This window comes from Bactrocera dorsalis, chromosome 1, assembly GCF_023373825.1.
Source record: "Bactrocera dorsalis isolate Fly_Bdor chromosome 1, ASM2337382v1, whole genome shotgun sequence".
NCBI classification, from domain to species: Eukaryota; Metazoa; Arthropoda; class Insecta; order Diptera; family Tephritidae; genus Bactrocera; species Bactrocera dorsalis.
Genome location: NC_064303.1, coordinates 28,660,758 through 28,680,510, shown reverse-complemented (window position 1 = coordinate 28,680,510; position 19,753 = coordinate 28,660,758). Strand labels below are relative to the sequence as shown.

The 19,753-nt window shown below is 33.7% G+C and overlaps 1 protein-coding gene across 1 annotated transcript in view; it reads left to right on the top strand.

Moving 5' to 3' along the window:
• The window catches only part of LOC125778450 (craniofacial development protein 2-like), a 372,304-nt gene that overhangs the window by 73,505 nt on the left and 279,046 nt on the right, over window positions 1-19,753 (top strand). The gene's annotated exons all lie outside the window — the stretch shown is intronic.

The following is a 19,753-nucleotide window of genomic DNA, read 5'->3' as shown; positions in this document are numbered from 1 at the left end:
AATGTTGACTATTGTCGCCTGAGAAGTATTAATGAATTAATTATATATACTCAAGGTTGGAGTCACAAAAATACGCATATGTGCAAATATTATTATTATTATAGTTGTTGTTGTGTGTACAATTACGGAAATATTAATAAACAAACAGCTGCCCACATATTAACTATAATTAAATAACAAATTCGGTAATATTGCCAGTCTTTACAGTATAGTGACCATTTAGCATGGATATGTTTGTAAAGAAAGTAGCCACACCAAACATATTTTTTTGCTGTATGGTAGTTGCAGTAAAACACGCTTGCGTTTTACTCAGACGGTTTCGTAAAGACTGCAGGACGATTGTTGGCCTAACGTCAAAAAATAAAGACTGTCGCATACACGTATAGTACTTATATATCTTAATATATAAAAATCACGTGTCACGTTGTTTATTTGCGATGGACTCCTAAACTACTGAACCGATTTTAATGAAATTTTTAACACTGTGTGCAGTTTGGTCCAACTTGAAAGATAGGATAGTTTATAACTCTCCTTATAGTCGCATTATTTATTTATTGTAAATTATTTGTTTATTATTAGCAAAGAGCTATCCACCAGTTGGTGGCGCTAACAGCGGTATTGAGTAACTGCGGTATGTTACAGTAGATGGCGCTACAAACATTAAAAACATTAAATGAAAATGAGTTGTTTGAAGTTTATATTATTTGTGGTAAAGTTATACGAGTCTATGACTTCCAAAAAAAAAAATAAAAATTGGGCGGGGCGAAGTTCGCCGGGTCAGCTAGTCTATATATAAATTGTGCATTGAATTCATGCCTTAAGAGGGCATTTCATTTCATGTAGCGGAGCGTCAAAATTGCGAGCGAATTATTTAACCGAGTTACTTGAACTAAAGCGTATTTTATAGACAATTTTATACTCAAGTGCGCGATAGAGCGCTTTTCCGAGAAAAATGGCATTTTGACAGTTAAATATTTTCATCTCGAAAAACACAGGTAAAAATGGCACTTTTTACAAAATCCTGGTTTACATCCCCGATTTTTCGAAATTCTCAAAACTGCTCTACTATGCACTTGATAAACACTTACAGAAAAAAAAATATATTTTTCGTTTCGGATAAGAAGCCTTGCCAGAAAGTTGACGGCCGCAAAAAAATGGCAATCAACGTGATCGTTGATATTTCCGCCATTTTTTTTTTTTTTTTTTTGTTTTTGACATTAAATAATTTTTATTTTGTACTTGAATAACACCTCTTAATATAAATTTATGCAAAAAAATCGGATGTGATCTGTTGTTATGCTTCCATAATAAAATTGAAAAAAATTACCTTTTATGACGGTACTAAAGGTATCTCCCCTCTTAAAGGTTGAACCGTTATCTGTCAAGCCCTCACATACCGAAAATGTCAGCCTCAGTCAATTCATTCACTCACTTTTACTCTAAATTGTAGCTCAATTTGTGGTAAACATTAGTGAGATTTAAAAAACATTTTTTCCCCTTAAAATTATACTTTTTTTTTAAATAGGTAAAATCGTGAGAATAATTCCGCTAGTTCCATATAGCTAATATATGGATATAAACTTTCTGCTTACTTTATGTCATACTTTTTGAAATTGTATCGAAAATAGATAAAGTCAAGGGAGAAACTCCCAAAGCTCAATATTTATTTTTTCGCCTTAAAAATCATCACCACAAGATGTAATACACTTTTATATGCCAACGATTTTTCCAGTCCTCGAAAAATTTTTCATAAGCACTTTTTGGAACAACAAATTTCTTTTATCTCTTCGATCGACCTGAAGCGAATTCCACGGAGCGCCAAGTTCATTTTGGAAAATCAGAAAAAATTACACGAAAGCAAATCTGGTGAATACGGTAGTTGATCATTTCGATTCTTTGCGTTTTTGCCTTTAAATTCGGTCACAATCTTCGCTCGATGCGATGGTGCATTGTCAGCGTGTAAAATCCATAAATTGTTCTTCCACAATTCCAGCCGTTTTCGACGGATGTTCTCGATCGTCCCATTACGGCCAATAGCACTCCTTGTGTTCCTCCGGAACAAATTCATTATGCACCACACCACCATTCCAAAAGACTTTTTTGACTACACAATATTTTCATCACTTGAAGAGATCGAAGGTCATCCAGAGCGAGGCATGTATTCGATGACCCCTCGACAGTCTTTGAAGGTTGAATCAATCAAATTTTTTTTTTAAATATTGTTTACCCGGGGAATTCAATTTCAATTTGGGTGCTTTTTTGTCTTAATGTATATATGTACATATATCGCTCCAAATGTGAAGTATCTTCAAGACATGCAGAGGGAATATACTATATTTCTAGTAATGATATTATGGTCTATCTCCCGTTTGCCTGATATATAACTTCTTTTATTGATTTTTAGCCAAATATAATTTATTGGTGTTAAGTGAACGTTGATACTAAAAATAAAAAAAAATAATTATCCAATACTTCCTATTATCCCACATACTTGATATTAAATGCATAGTAACAACTGTCAATGGAAGATATCACAATTAAATTAGAGAGGATATTTTTATTAGCAGTTCGATAATTTGAAGAAAATTTCGAATGTTATAGATAATAATATCGGTTTAACTTTTAACAACAGTTAATAATTTTTACTTTCTATATTTTATGCTTTCAGGTAAGCGAGTTTACAATACAAAATTTTGACCGTTGATCTCTTCACAGGTATGTTAAGTTCATAAATTTTTACTGAACCTGAAACTACAAATAAATACCAGGAAAAATCTTGCTACAAAAAATTATTAGCTGACAGCTTCCAGTTTTATAGTTGTAACGAGATACACGCTGAGATTAACTACAGATGTTAAAGACGGTCGAACTTTTAATCATTTTCCAGCACAATCACCCTCATTATTACCATTAACTAACCGAACTATAATTTCAGTCAGTCTGTCGTTCTTTATTCATCTTCAAATAAATACTTGATACTTTAAAATACTGATATGTTCTGATACCCAACATCATGGTACAATGACAATCTCGGTGAAAGTGATTTTTATACTCCTGGTAAACTGAATAAGTCGCCTTTATAGCAGAGTCATTCGGAATTCAGATGGTTGCTGTTTTTTTTAGTACTTAAATTTTGGTTGCTGCACTATACCAACACACCACATGCGAATACTGGACGGACTATTGTAAAACCTAAGTTACCATTGGTTGGTTACATTTCAGGGGTCTTCAGCAGGAGTTCGAAATTCGAAGAGCGCTGGAAGTCTTGTATGCAATGCGTTGCCTCCAATTCAGATTTTTTAAAACGGATAAACCCTAGGCATTAGACAGAGCTCAAAAATACCGTAGTATTTCACATTAAAGATAGGGAGTTGAATTGCGAGAATATTTTTTTTAAGTTTTTATTTTAAAGTGAATCGTAAGAAAGATCCCTCTACTGCGTCATCCAGTGACCTTGGCGGGGTCTTAAAATATTGTTACGAAAAATATGAACCCGTTCATCCATACCTCACTTTAAATAAAATATATTACCACCATCACTATTGGAAAATAAATGTATAAATTATAGAGTTCTCTTTGTATGAAAACTTGCAATTTACAGGCAAAAGCCCAGAATCAACAATCAAAGCTTACTTTTTGTGCGCATAAATGTTTTATAGAAATTAGAAACTACTAATTACAACAATAAAAACTACAATGCACAACACTACTAGTATGAAAGAACTACCATTCCTTATACTAGCTTCCAAGTGACGGGCAAAAATCTACAAAATGTTCTTTGATCCTTCACTTATGCACTACATGTATGCATGTTTATAATATGAAAACCCTAAAAGCATGCTACACATTCTTGCTTGAAACAATTTGCATACAAGCACATACACACATATGCAAAGCGAAACACACTTTAGTAGGTAGAAACTGTTATTTGTGCATAATTTAAATTTTTTTATTCATTTTAATCGCTTCTGCCTCACACCTGCTTCCGCAAACACACCCACACCGACACACGCAAGCAAATTTTGAGTGCCTTTTGTCACTTCAAAGCCACTTTAGTTGTGTTCGCATCCTAAAAATGCTGAAAATCTTATGCGTTCCGGCAGGTGTTTCATTAGAATGTGTTAGCTCCTATATGTGTGTGTGTGGGCAAATGTATGTATAGTATGTGTATATGTGTCAGTGAATGTTTTCGCATTCATGTGTTGTGTGTGTTTGCCGTCTGCTCATTATTATGGAAATTTACAACTTAATTGCTTTTCAACGAGACAAAGCACCAACACACACACCCACACAAAAACACATACTCAAATTAACTGTGCATGCGTTTTTGTGTGTGTGTGTGTATGCGCGCAGAGAGTGGAAGTGTATGTTTGCTGCTCTACTAAAAATTCACAAGAGGGGCGCATAGTTATAGTGAGTTTATTTAGACTACTTACTGAGGCAATAACAATTACAACAACATGCTCTTTTCATTCTCATTCACCGTTATTCTTTTAGTGTCTTTTCATTTGACACTTTGTTGTACTTTTATCACGTACTTCCTTTTATGACTGAAAAGGTGATTTTTTTTTCTGACGAACATTCTATTGAAATGTTAAATTTTGCTGAGAATTTCAAAAAACACGAAACTTGTTCCTTTTTTTTTGGCTTTGGACTCTACTTTTATGTTTGGGAATGTTGCAGAGATACATAATATATGTATGTGTGCATGTATTTGTTCGAATTGGCTAGTTTTTAATTTTTCTCCACACGTAAACTCATGCAACGAAAGGCGGCATTTAAAAAAATAAAAATATATAGTTACAGTGTTGCCACTTAAACAAAAACAAAATAATATGTGTATATATGCAATTTAAAAACGATATATAGCCAAGTAAAAGTGCGTTTTCTTCATAACATCAGGTATGAGTTTTAAATAAAGCAAAACAAAATTTTAAAATTTAAGTGGGTGTTGCCACAATTCTAGAACTAATTGCCATAATAAAAGAATTTCAGTTCTTCCGCTCGATATTGCGAGGTAAATATTAAAAATATACAAACATTATTTCAGATTAATGTTTAATGAAGTATGTATTTGAATAAAATAGGATTGCCAGATTTCCTAAACTAATTGTCTTAATTTGCAAACTTCAGTGTTTGAGCTCGCTTGAAAATCCGAAGAAAGTAATAATAAATGCTCTAAAAGTATCTGAGAAAATTAAATAAAATAGAGTTGCCACAGTGTTCAAACACATTGCCATAATTTAAAAAAAAATTCACATATAACCGGACAATTTATATTCTTGCAAGGATTACAGCCAGGGAAGCACCTTCAAGTGCAAAAGACCTGTTAGTAATTTGGCGTCCAGTGCCACCCGGTTTTATTCATACTAAGCACAAAAATGCACCGTTATAAGAAAAACACACTCTTTTTATTTTATTAAGATAATCGATATAAACGGTAAAAAGTCACTCGGAAGTTAGAAAATCTTTATATCAGGTATATGGGGGCTAAGAAAAATATTACCCCGATTCAACCCATTTGAAGTACACAGACATTCTACTATCAGGAAAGGATTCTTTCTGAATTTCAATAATATTTACGGTAAATAGTCAACTATAAGCACTGGGTCCAAATATGCAGTACCTAAGCGCTTGATCAGTTTTGGTTCGATTTACGCAATTTTTAGTCAAAAATTCGCACATCTTACGCCTAAAAAAAGTGAAAGCACTATTGCTTCCAAAACCACTTATCTTTTTCCAAAAAATGCGTTGCTTTAATGTTTGCGAAACAATGCTTTCCGACTACCGGTATATCATGAAATGTATTATTACTGGCGATGAGTCTTGGATTTTTGCGTAAGAACCGGAAACAGACGATTCATCGGTCGAATTTCGTGGCAAAGGTGAGCCGAAGCCGAAAACCCACGCCAAAGCAAGACAAAAATCAAGGCTATGTTGACAGTTTTCATCGATTATCGAAGTATGCAGCACTCCAGTTTCCTTCCGACTAGCCAAACTGTCGACGTGATCCGTCCGACAGATTTTAACCAATTTCGATATATGACATTACATGGATATTAATAGTATGTTACGATGTGAAATGAGAAATCGGACTACAGCCACGCTTACTTCTCATATAACATAACTTTATTTTCCATTTGAAACTTTCACGTTCCAGTATAGACTTAGTAAAGTTTCTCATAAATATTCAAGCTATATCAATAGTTGGAGAAGAGATTTATATTAAAGTCTGCTGCAGGCACGATCTGACTCTAACCCCTTGGATGCTGCGCCTTTTTTGATACATATTTGTCTTATGAACTTTTCAACCAAACACCTTATGAACTTTTTTTTCTCAGAGAAATCTATATTTAAACATTTTGGTATATTGCAAGTATCCAAATATCTTTACGCCTTTTTGCACCGAATACAAATTTCGTGATATTTTTGTAGCAGTAATATTTCCCAACTTTGTTAAACCAGTGTGTTATCTATTACAATTTTATTGTCAGTTATTAAATTTAAATAAAACAGAAGAACTCCACAACTGCCCGCTCATAATCATACTCATTTAAATACTTTAAAACATAAAAGACTTGTGCGCAAGACTCGTCTGGGAGCGCTCTAAATGTTTCCATAATAGAACCTGTCTATGCTTTGTGCTTCCGCTCCTTTATGAGCCTTTTTAGCACACCTCATTATTTTCTACTACAGGTGTTCCCTACAATTGCACAGCATCAACAATGTCAACAACAAAACTAACAGAGCAACAAAGACTCCCAACAATTGCTTTCGCCGTTATCATTATCGTTGTTGGTAATTGCCGCTTCCGCAGCGTCTTCATAAAAGAAATAGTTTAGAGATACTGTGCGACTGCAAATACACATGTGTTTGTCTTGCCAAATAGTCTGTCTCAAAGCACTCTTTTACTTAATTGCAATTAAATAAAAAGAGTTGGAAATGTTCTGTAGTTTCTGTTAAAGAGGGCACTGTGGGACAAACTTACTTCCAATTTTTATATTTTTATGTTTTTGCTTTTACTTAACTTAACTTTTGGCTGCAATTTACAAGCATTCCCTTTCAATACGCGAAGGTGATCACTTAAATGATACAAAAGCTTCTAAAAAGCTTTCTTTAAGCTTTCAGATAACCTCAGACTTGCGATAAAATTAATCTTCTTGCAGAATCTTGAAAATACCAGTGATAGATTGTAAGTCTAACTAGATAGCTAACTGCTGACTTAAGCTCATTGAATCTTTACTGGCTATCATCGATTCTTCACTGCTTGTTCACTCAGCTGTTGCCTCTACTGTAAGTTAATGAACCCAAAAACTACTTTACCTAAAATAATAACCTGAGTTAGAAATTCCTTTTCAGTATTAAGTATTGAATAATTGTAGTCAAAAAACAATTTATATACAACGTATACTGGTATGTTAAAATGTAAACATAGAATGTTTTAGTGAAGTTTTAAGCCAATTGATGCCGCTGATATCAAGTGGTCACAAAAGGTAGTAGGTCTACAATGACAAGAAAATATTCGGCAGTGGTGGCAGAATTGAATTGTGTTTTTTTAGGGTGCGACATTCCCAGCGATCTAACTGAACAAAATTCCAATTTCCAAAAAAAAACGTATTCAGTCAGATAAGAAATTTGGAGAAAGAGAATAAAGTCTGCATTCTAAAAATGCCAAAATCGCTAGAGAGTTAGCAGATTAGAAGGTTAGGAGCTTCTGGCTCCAAGGGCAACTTATGTTATGGTGTCTGATTGAATATCAGATCATAAAGGTTAAATTAACGTTTCATAAAGAACATCTTGCGCGTTTTTGCTCAACTTTTGATCACCATAATCGACCTACTGAGCGTACTATTCGCAACACCATCACCCATTTTGAAACCCAGCATTCATTACTGGATAACATCCAACCGAATCGATCACATCCATCACGCAGTGAAGAAAATAAAGCACGAAGACCATGGTGTTCGGCACTCTTGGCGGCAGCTCTGACTAAGAACTGAAGCCGCTCGACCTTTTCAAGCACCATCGCTTCACTCTGTGAGCATTTGAAAAGCTCCAAGAAGATGCGACGTTTTCCAGCCAAAGTTTGTTCAACGATGAGACCCATTTCTCTGTATCAATGGGTATGTAAACAAAACGAAATTGTCTCATGTGGGACGAAGAGCAACCTAAAGAGATCCAAGAGCTGCCATTTGATCCTGAAAAAACAATGGTTTGGTGTGGTTTGTGGGCCAGCGCAATTATTGCTCCTTATTTCTTCAAAAATTAAAGAAAAGGTGAGAAAGTAAACGTCAATGGTGACCGTTATCAGGCCATGATAACCGACTATTCGATGCCTGAAATTGAAGCTCGTGATCTCGCCCACATTTCACTTCAAAAAGACCCACTTTCCACACATCACATCAATCAATGGATTTATTGAGAGAACACTTCGGTGAGCAGATAGTTTCACGGTTTGAGTCGTTCGATTGGCCACAAGATCATGTTATATCATGCCATTAAACTTTTTCCTGTGGGGATATATAAAGTATAAAGTCTTTGCCTACAATCCGCTTCAATCCATGCTGCGACTAACTCTTTCAAATGTATAAATGATAAACTTCAAAAAGTAAATGCCAAATAGTTTTTTTTCGAATGATATCAAATATTGACCATTTAATTTAAAGTTTCGCTGATTTTTCTTTAAAAAGGAAAGGAATATCGAAATAGGTCACGTTTTACATAAGTAAGTCTAGTTCTAATAAAATACCTACTCAAAAACGGTCCACTTTTACCCCGAACAAGGTCACAAAGTTTTTAACGCCTTACTGTATACCAGCTAAATTGATTTAGCTATGTCCGTCTGTCAGTAGATTTATGATTATATACGCGAACTAATCCCTCAGCTAATGAGATATCAATCTGAAGTTTTCCACAAGTCGCTTACTTCCTAAGAAGTCAATTAAAAAGCTCGGTCAATTTTTTTATGTAGTCAAGTGGTACTCTATTTACTTTTTCTGCTCCGTTTGAGCTTAACTCATACTCAATTGTAATTATTGAAAAATGTCTAAAACGCTTAAAATGGCATTTTAGAATGCTAATGTAATATTCTTTATTCTATTCTAGTCTATTTGAATCTATTAAAATTTCGCCTTTCATGCTAATTTAATTAAGTTACTTGATGTGAGTATAAAAGCAATAATTTCTTACTTAAAGACTGCAGAGCAAGACATTACCTCCAACACACACACGTATATCTCCGTAATTACATTAACCCAACTAGGGTATGTACGGATGTGTCCTTGCGTGTGTCGTAAAAATACATAAAATTTTCGGAGACACATGTGTACACCCCTCCCCCACACAAACAGACCCTTAAGGTGGCAATAAGCAAAACACAACACAGTTGAAATTAAAGTGTATCGTTTTGTAATTGCTGCAACAATCACATATGTATGTTGTTGTAGGGACTTGGTTGTGCATATGTTGTACTTTGTTGTTGTTGCTTTATTATTGCTTAATCGTTATTATTGTTGCTTTTTAATGAAAATAAGCATAAAGGTACAGCGCCAAATTAAAGTCGAAGGAGAAATTTGATTGCTGAAAGCAAAGAGAGACCGACGGCAAAGCAACAACAACAGTAATGACAACAAGAACAAAGAACAACAACAACAAGAACGCAGTGTCATAATACCCTTCATAAAAAAAAACAAAAACTTAAGAAAATTTTATTTTGATTGTTCCGCTTGTATGACAGCTATATGCTATAGTGGCCCGATCTGAACAATTTGTTCGGATATTGCAGTAGTGCTTTGAACATTAATCCAAAACAAATTTCGTGAAGATATCATCTTGAATAAAAAAGTTTTCCATACAAGGACTTGATTTTGATTGGTCAATTTGCATGACAGCAATATGCTCTGGTGATATGATATTGGTGGTTCTGACAAATAAGCAGCAGCTTGAGAAGAAGAGGACGTGTGCAAAATTTCAAGTCGATATATTAAAAATTGGCGGACTAGATCGTATATATAAAGTCAGATGAACATAGATGATCTATATATGTACATATATATCTATTTATATATGTATGTATATATCAATACGAGTATATATGTGTACATATAATGGCCTTCGACGTCTCTCTGCATGTAAAAAACTTCGTGGCAAACTTAATATATGCCGTTCAGGGTATAAAATCAACAACAACAGCAATGAAGGAAACGTGAGTAATCAAATAAAAAGCCAACTGTTGGCTAAGGAAGAGAGCCGGTAATAATAATATGAAATTGAAGTGATGGCAGGAAACATCCGACGATAACAATAAGTAATTACATGTGGCGTAGATAGCAGTCCGATGTAGCCTGGCTGGTTTACTTACATGTGATGTATACATGTTTGGTCTGCATACCGAGAAAAATACTGTTGACACAATATATGCAAATATTTACAAAGAAAAAAAAAATACATATATATATATACATGTACACGTGCGTCAAAGCCACACATACATACATATACACATAAAAAACAAAATGCTGGCATATTGCTTTCGTCCGTCAGCTTGTTATGTTAAAGCTACCCGGGCGTATGAGCAACATTTAATTAAATTGTGATAAAAGTCAAAATAAAAACAATAACAAGCAAATTAAAAAACAACAACAAGAAGCAAATAAACAAAAATCCAGTTAAAAGTATTATGGCAAAGGCAACAATGTTGTTGGTAACCCTGATGATAATCACACGAGACACCCGAAGTTCATTTGAGCAAACTTCTGGCATGTGCGCAACAAATTTAGCATAAACAGGAAACATGTCTGCGGTAGATTAGGTTTATAAAGCAATTAAAGCGAATTAATGAAATTATGAAGAAAAATAAATAAATTACATAATGTATTAATATCTAAAGCTAAGAAAAACAAGTTTGTATAGAAAAATCGCTGCTCAACTCATAGCTTCATATACATGAAGAGATGTAGTTTATTTAACAAAAATGCGTTTTGAGCACAAATTTAGGGATTTATAATATTAAAATAGCTGATATATTCATAGTTAACTGCCTTTGATCTCCAAAACTGGGACCACTTGCAACTTGTTCGATAAAATTTTTGTTTAAAACTGGTAAGGAATAGAAAAAGGTGCTACCATTTTTCCGCAAATTAATAAGAGATGAGTTTAATGTGTCTGTAAGATCATTGTAAACTATGCATATGTATATCACATCCATAATTCACTTCTTTAGTAAGTATTTCCGCTTAACTTTTGTAGTTTTAACAGATAACTGTAATGGAAATAAATTTTTTCTGAAATTTATATTCATTTCATTCAAATTTTGCACACATATTTTGCCCATGGATATTACTGAAAGGTGTATGGCCGCAAAAGTTGCCATCAGACTCATAGAATCTGGGTGTCTAAAAGCGAATACGGGTCTGAACCCTCGGAAATCCTCACTCACTTTGACTTCATCACTTGTATCATGCAGTCGGTAAACTGAGCTTCTTCACCGATGGGGCAAAGCACTATTACAGTGTCTTTCAGGCCGAGGTTGCAGCCACTAAGGCAGCAGTAGATAGCCTGCTCCGGAGTGCAGCTTCCTTCAGAGAAGTTACCATCCACTCAAATATCAGAACGACAATACTAATCTTGAACTCATTAACAGTGCATTCAGGATTGGTTGAGGAGTGCCTAACCTCGCTATTAAAAACATTTTGAGTGTCTTTGTGATAAGACTGGTATGGTTGAAAGGCCATCGGAATCACAGGAAATTGTAAAGCTAGTAAGCTAGTAAGAAAAGGCACCCTAAAATCGTCTTCGGTAGAATGGGAGCGGATCTGTGCTCCCGTATCCTCTTGCGTTTTTCTACTAAATAGCTGGACTTTGCGAAACTTGCATTGGAATTAATAATGCATTTAGCCGCTGTATCTATGGGATAAACTAGCTCAATTGGCATAGTCGGTAGATGAGAACAAAACCTCGCGAAGTCAAAGAATCTACACTTCAGAGTTTCTTAATAATTTTTAAGTTGTTAACAACAAATTTATCCCTTCGATCACTACGTGGCAAATATATGTGTCTAAGAAGGCCATGTGAAACTTTCAAGTCGCACAGTCCAGCCGATTCGGAAAAATTTTACTTAACGGCTCTGAAAACAGCGTTTCAGGAAAAGACGTTTATAGTTACATTAAACCATTACCGCCCACTGTCCTCATACGAGGACATCTCTCAATGAGCGATATCTGTACCTTAAACACAACTAATAATTTTACTACAATTATAACATATAGGTAGCACAAGTAGCAAGGGAAAATAAATGAAGTCAAAATGATTTTTAGAATTACTGGGGGCCGTTGATTAGATAAGTGAGAAGAAAAGTGATGATTCCTAATAATAATAATAATCCCGCCAGACCCTGCCATTGTAAGCGCTGAGGTAAATGATTGAATGATATGGTATTTTCTACAATGCCAAAGGGTGTGACTAGAAGATTCCGTTCCGTCAAGACGATTCCAGTTGTTGAAGATCTAATTGCGCAAAAACAGCCCAAGGGCGATGTGTAGTTTGGAACTGTAAATGCCGCTGGCAGGCGCTTTGCATTCCTCACTTTCATATTCAAACCGTCGATTGTACAAACATTTTTTCTTCTTTTAAACTTCCTATTTGTCACTAGGTTAATTAATAAATGGAAACGAAAACAATTTTCCACCATCAGATTTAATTTGGGCGTTAGTGGGTTAAGTTGAAAAATTCTGAAATATATGCTGTGATTCCCGAAACTATTTTCCGGATCCGCTGCGTACTTTAGTTTATTTAATAATTTGTTTATTATGTAAGCTTTAATAAAATAAAATAAATAAAATAAATTTTCCGGATCAACTCCAAATTTTCTTAGTATATTTTTAAATATTTGTGTATGCGGTATTTGCGCAATTGACTTTTTGAACTTAACAAGTTGATATTTCTCTTAAAAAAGTATAATTTTTCAACTAATAATACAGCTCTACAAAAACAAAGAATTTTTTCTGAGCAAATTCTGATGCATTCAAGTGCCCAGATTGTGACCTGATTTATGAAAACATTGGAGGTGTTCTTGTTTTCAAGATATCCTATTTTTTTATAAATATCTGTTTTAAGTAATAAAAGTTTTGTTTTCCTGTTTTTAAGTAAGCATTAAGTTCCAAATTGAGAAGAAATTGTGAAAAATATACTGACAAACAGTCAGAATCTAAGAGCAAATTTCAGTATTATGTTAGACTACTTCCCTAATCGTCTGGATAAATCTGCGTATAAATTTGGGAATTAAAGTAAGGAGCAGAGAGGACGATTTAAACATTATCCAAAAGTAATAGATAAATGGTATCAGTCTTGATGGGATCGTCGCATGAAGGCAGATTACTGCTGGTCCTTAAAAAGATATTGTGCCGTGGAAAACTATAAAAGCAAAGTCCGTAGAGAGCATTTTATTGAAATGTAACATGTGTTTTCCATATTTTTCTCTCTGTTTATTTAATTTATATTTATTTTTTCAAAACAAAAATAAAATTATAAAGACATCTGCTATTTGTTCATGTTTTCTGACCTTTGTAATGTATAACGAAAGTGAGAATTTAAAAGTAAACGACAGCAAATCTTACAAAACCATTGACAGTATCATTGTGATAACGATGTTTTAAACATAGAAGCTCTTAACATAAAGCGTCGAAACAAATTTTATTCAAAATATGTTTCGTAAATTTAAGTACCAATCTAATGAGCAAACACGTGACTTAAAACAACTTTTAATTGAAAGCAAATTTTACTTAATGATGAAATTAAATGAATTGCAAACATTATACTATTTGCTTTTGTACACCTTCAACATTCGCAAGTACAAGTGTATATGTCTGCTTATATTATTTAACCACTTTTTTATGTTTGCGAAAGGAAAACTTGTAAATACATTTGCTTGCATATAGGGTTAACATATACTACACATTTGGACCCCCTATAGGAAAAAAACATTAATTATAGGAAAAATTATTTTAAACATTTGGAAAAAAACTAAGAAGATAGAAGATTTCATAAAATGATGTGTAAGAAATATAAAAAGAGGGTTTTACTTCGCCTTTCTGATTCCACGACAATTTGGATAGTATAACCGTAATGAACCCGATTTTTACTCGACAAAGTACTATAAACCTTCCTCAAAACTATTTGGAGAATACTCTCCACCACAATAAAAACAACAATACCTTTTTCTTACTGGGTATCTACTTTCATAAGTAATTTTCACGTGTGTTTTATTGTCGGTGACTTTTAAACTTTTCGTTGTTTTGAATACTCACACGCGTTTGAACATATTCAAATTCGGCCTAGTACAATATATCATACACACACACATATGTATGTTCGTCGCCTGCCTTTGATGGTTTCACAAACTTTGTCAACGTTCATAGCAGGAGTTGATATCAAAAGTAATTAAATAAATTTCAACAAGCGCCTATTTACCAGCGACAACATTTGCTTACTTTAAAGTGTAAATTAAAAGCTAAGTACACACACAAATGTATATTTTGAATAGTGTGTAAATGAAGTGAAAGTGGTTCAATTAAAAAGTGACGATAAATTAAGCGATTTTTTTATTAGGAAGAAAAAATATATATGTATGTATATATACTTGCAGATACAGCAAAAATGTAGGCTTATATAGCACTGCAGCAGTCGTTAAAAGCACTGTTAATTATAAAAATATATATTTGAGAGGCTATTTCAGTCAAGTCACAAATTGAAATTTATTCGAAAAGACTTTTTGTTTAATATTTAAATATGCAAATAAAAATAATGTTCATTTACAAAATTTAATTTTGAGTTCTTTTGTTCCAGTAGCCAATAGCAATCAGGAAATATCTGGAGGTGTAGAAGGTTTGTGTGCTTGGGGGCCGATTACAATGATTTGAAAAAGTTTCCAAAATACGCTCTTATCTTCGAAACTGTTTAGCGCACCGACTACATATTTTTGAATAATATTCTCAAATCTATTATGTGCTTTTCATAAATATATTTATATATAGAAAAACATAACCCTATAATATACTAAAACATATTGATATTATCTAAAATTTCCACATTATGATTTTGACATGAATGTTTGAGAGAATAGTTAAATACGTTTATTTATTTAAGAAGATCTGCTTCTACCACATTTTAACAAGATCTGCTATGTCCAAGTCCTCTTTGTGGCTCATCCACTGAAAGGAATTACGTCGATAACAAAATTGAGTCAACACAGTCGGAAACCCTGTTGAAAACTAACTCAGTTATCATATCAATATCGGATTGCACGGACCTCTTTATTACTTACCTTATTATGTAAACAGATAGTCACTTAACGCTGAAGGGTAAAAAGTATAGAACTTAATCAATATAAAAAGAAAATATGTAGGGGCACACATGATCCCGCAAGTAATTCCTGAACCCATAAAACATTAGCCAAACAACTTAGTGCATAGAATCGAACGAGATTCTTTGTCAAACAATTTTAAAACTGGATTCACTCTTGTCGTAGACTATGTCATGGGCGTGGCACCACCCATTGTTAGAGGAAAGCATATATCTCAGAATCTTCTCGACCGATATCGACCAATTTTTATGTGTAATGGCAAGAATGGCACAGCAATTCTTATGTAAAATCAGCGGTATCGGTCTACAGCCACTCCCGCTTCCCATATAACATATTTTTACAGTCCATCAGATTCTTTCCCTTTTCAGTACGTAAATGAAGCAACAATGAGTGTATTGGAATAAAACTTTACTCGAATAGTGGGCCTAAATATGATTATGACGAAAAATTTCCAAAATCCGACCAACTTTTATATGGAAACTCCCAGATACCATATATGTGAACCCTAGTTCCTACTGCAAACATTTTATTGAAAATATCGGTCAATCGATGAACTGGCGGCCATTCCGGCCAACGAGCTAAAACACTCATTCGCAAAAAGCTGTATTGATGCAGAAGGAAACGATTTTGAATAGAATAAATTGATTTTGCCGAAAAAAAACTATTTGTTCTGTTTTTTTTATAAGTCCTGCTTACTTTGGAACACACCTTGTATAGCAATGTGATATGTCAACAGTAAGTGATATTCCTAAAAATGGTCTAAATGGGTCAATGGATTCTATAGACCCCAGAAGCATCATATACAATTTTGAAGTTTTTTTTTTCCTTGTATCATATACATGAATTACCCTGACTCTCATAATCAACATTCGTTTTTCTAACGACCTTTATTGTGGATAAATAGTTCATTGTGTGAGCTATGTATTTATAAATTGGCTAGAAAATATATTCTTAAGTATATATATATCTGAGCAATGTCCAAAACACCCCAAACAATGATTTCCGTGTTTGCCTCTGTCTTTAAACCGTTCAAGTTGGTCAATATGTGATATTTTAATGCAGCTCATAGCATTATAAATATCCACAAACTTAACTGTAGAAATTATCCTTAGCATAAATAATAATCATGAGAGTCTAACAAGAAGTTTAACTTGTTGTCGAAAAGTTTCAAAGTTTTCTATTACTTTTTTTCACAAAGGCATTTACGTATGAAGTATTTCTAGTCCCTTGGACCACGAAATATGCAAGACATACGGATAGTGTGCTATCAACTATTGGACTATTTGAAAATAATCAGCCAGAAGCGGCCAATAATATAAAAATATAATATTTATTTTAACTACCATTTATGTTATAATTTTACGATATTTGGAAAGTTCCCGAAAATATTTTGATAAAAATTTGAAATTGATTATCGGCAGAATTTTGCATATTTGATTACTTAGAATCATTCTGAATGGAAAATCTATTTTGTTGTAATTATTGTTGCTATTTCCGAAATGTCGGCAGTCAAACATTTCCTCATTATGCACTGACCTTCAATATCATCAACAGCCAACCACCAACATTATTTTCACTTTCAAAGAGATATAGTGCAACTTGTCACTCAACTCACAAACAATAACAGCAACTTGAGAGCTGGCATAATTCAAAACTGACAGCAACAACTTAACCAAGCGTGATCCCTTAATACCCTTGTAATAAATGTATGTTGAGTACATGAGATGAATGCGTTGATATTTTGGTATATTGGTAAATATATATGTATGATTGGAACAAAGGTATATACGAGATTTGTTTATATACTAACAGTCTATATGTATATATTTATAAATATTTAAGGGAGTTATATTGTTAAGGTCGCCAGCTCGTCAATATGTGTCAATAAATCTAACAGCATAGTTGCTGAGGATAGAGTCGAATGCAAATCCAACAATTCACTCCATACCAGTGTTGATGGAGAGCGCTTTCGTAGGCATTACTGTCAATCTAGGTATATACTCGTATGAATGTGTGTATAAATGTTCGTAAATGTGCCGAAATTCAGTTCATATAAGCAGGTGAATTATGCGATTTAATTAGGGCAAGGTCAACAAAGTGCGAGTAGTCATATGTATGCCTCAGTATATTAGCGCAGAAATCCATTTAAGCAGGCACAGTGGTCCTGCTGACACAAGTATTTGTGTGCTGATTTCGAAATTTCGCAACGTGTACAAATAAAAGTAAATAAATGAATTTGTTTACTAATGAAATACAACAAATAGTGCATACTTAATGATTTATTGTCATTTAAATAGCGCCGAGTGGGTTAAAAGCTTTGAATGTATGCATGTGCGCTCTGCTTTTAATGCGCTGAATTACCTTTCAGTGTCTATATAATTTCCCGCAACAAGCATTTGAAGGGCACACACTGCGAAATAAATGCATTTATGCAATTATAAATATTGTATGCACGGGCGTATACGTAATTATTGATATTTAATTGGAATAATTGTTAAATTTCCATTAACAATTTTATGCTGGCGTAACAAATGTAAACAAATAGTTACCTCCACAACTTTATAGAGAATGTAGAGCATTGTTAGCATGCGATTGTGTTGGTTTTCGCATTCTAATAAATTTGCACAAAATAATCAACATAATTATGTTTAGTAGTTCAAGGTAGTGAAAATATAAATATTTGTTCTAAAAGTTAGAATTATTTTAAATGAGAGTGAAAGCAAATAGAAAGTGTGTGAATTATGACTAGTTTTGGCCTTTAAATTATAAAAACATTAGGAATAGCAAACCAGTGGAGTGATCAGTAAATAAAAAGACCGCACTTTTAGTGAGGAAATATAATAGAATGTCATCGAAAGAAATTAAGCAACCAAAAGCATTGTTGTAATGCCGCGACGCTGTGCTAATATTTTTCTTAAATGTATAAAACTTTTTTGGTAACGTTCTTTCTTGTTATTCAATACAGTTATCTATGAGGGTAATACACAGATTATTGCGGCCCTTTAACTCTTCGATGCCATTCAGTCCTTCATTCACGCTTAAAAAAAGGCCTTAGTTTCGAAAATCATCTCTTCACTAGACAAACGAGCCTTCTTGTGAGATCTGAGAACAGTTAATATCTCCTTTGGACCAAATCTGAAGAATAAGGTGGACCCGGAATACGTATGAAATTTTGCCATCATTTTCACTGACCTGTGACAGGGTGTATTGCCTCAGCGAACCATCACTTTCTTTTTCTTCAAATGTGGCCGTTTTTCGGCGATTTCGTCTTCAAATGGTCCAATAATGCTATGTAGTATTCATTATGTTGATGCTTCTTCCTTTTTCATGATAGTCAATAAAATTTATTTTTTTCAAGCGCATCACAAAATACAGACGCCATAACCTTACTAGCCGACTGTTGCGTTTTTCCAGATTTGAAGCGGGTTTACCGTGTGTAGTCTACTCAGATGACAGACGATTAGACTTCGGAGTGAAATCATGACGCCATGTGTTTCATTCAATGTCACATATTGACGCAAAACCTCGGGTTTATTCCTCTTTATTATTTTCAAACACTGTACTGAATCACCAAATCACCGTTATTTTTTTTTTTTTTTTATAAAAAGGGAGCTCACGCGGCACTCACTTTTCACAGAGCCTTCTCATACACAAATAATCGTCAATTATAAGATGTAGACATTCAGTTGATATCTTTAGGGAGCCCTCTATCTCAAGCAACTTCACTTTGCAGTCATCCAAACTATTTTGTGGTATCTTTTTAACGTTTTCGTCGGTAAAAACCTCTTTAGGGTGTCCACTGCGTTCACCATCTTCGGTGCTCATTTCACAATCAGCATACCAATCCTTGATGGTTGATTTTCCATGGAACAGACTCTGGAAATTCCTGATCAAGTCACATTTTTGCATCAACTATATTTGTTCCCTTCGAAAAGAAAAATTTTATCAAACCGTGAAATTCCTTTTTATCCATTTTTTCACAATAACTAAAGTTGCTTCACTCAAAACGTGTAGTTCATAATCAAATGTTCTGACAGCTATCGAGTTTATACACACGCTTTTTGAAGGCTATTGCCAACTAAATCATATGTAAATAAACTAGATTTTGCGCATAAAACAGATAGACTAAATTTATTTCTAATTTTTTCAGCTAAGCGATCTATGGGAATACAATTTTCTAATTAAGAGATACTAAATGCTTATAAAATAATTTTATGATACGAAATCTTTTTACTAATTCACCAAATTAAGAGGTGATGTGAACTTGTGGAACACTAAAACCTGTCGCATAACCCATAGTGCACATTATTACCAGTTTTTTAAGATAAGTTGTATTTGTAAGGGGAGTGTAAAATTCATAATACCTACATATGTTTATACAAAATGGTAATAGAA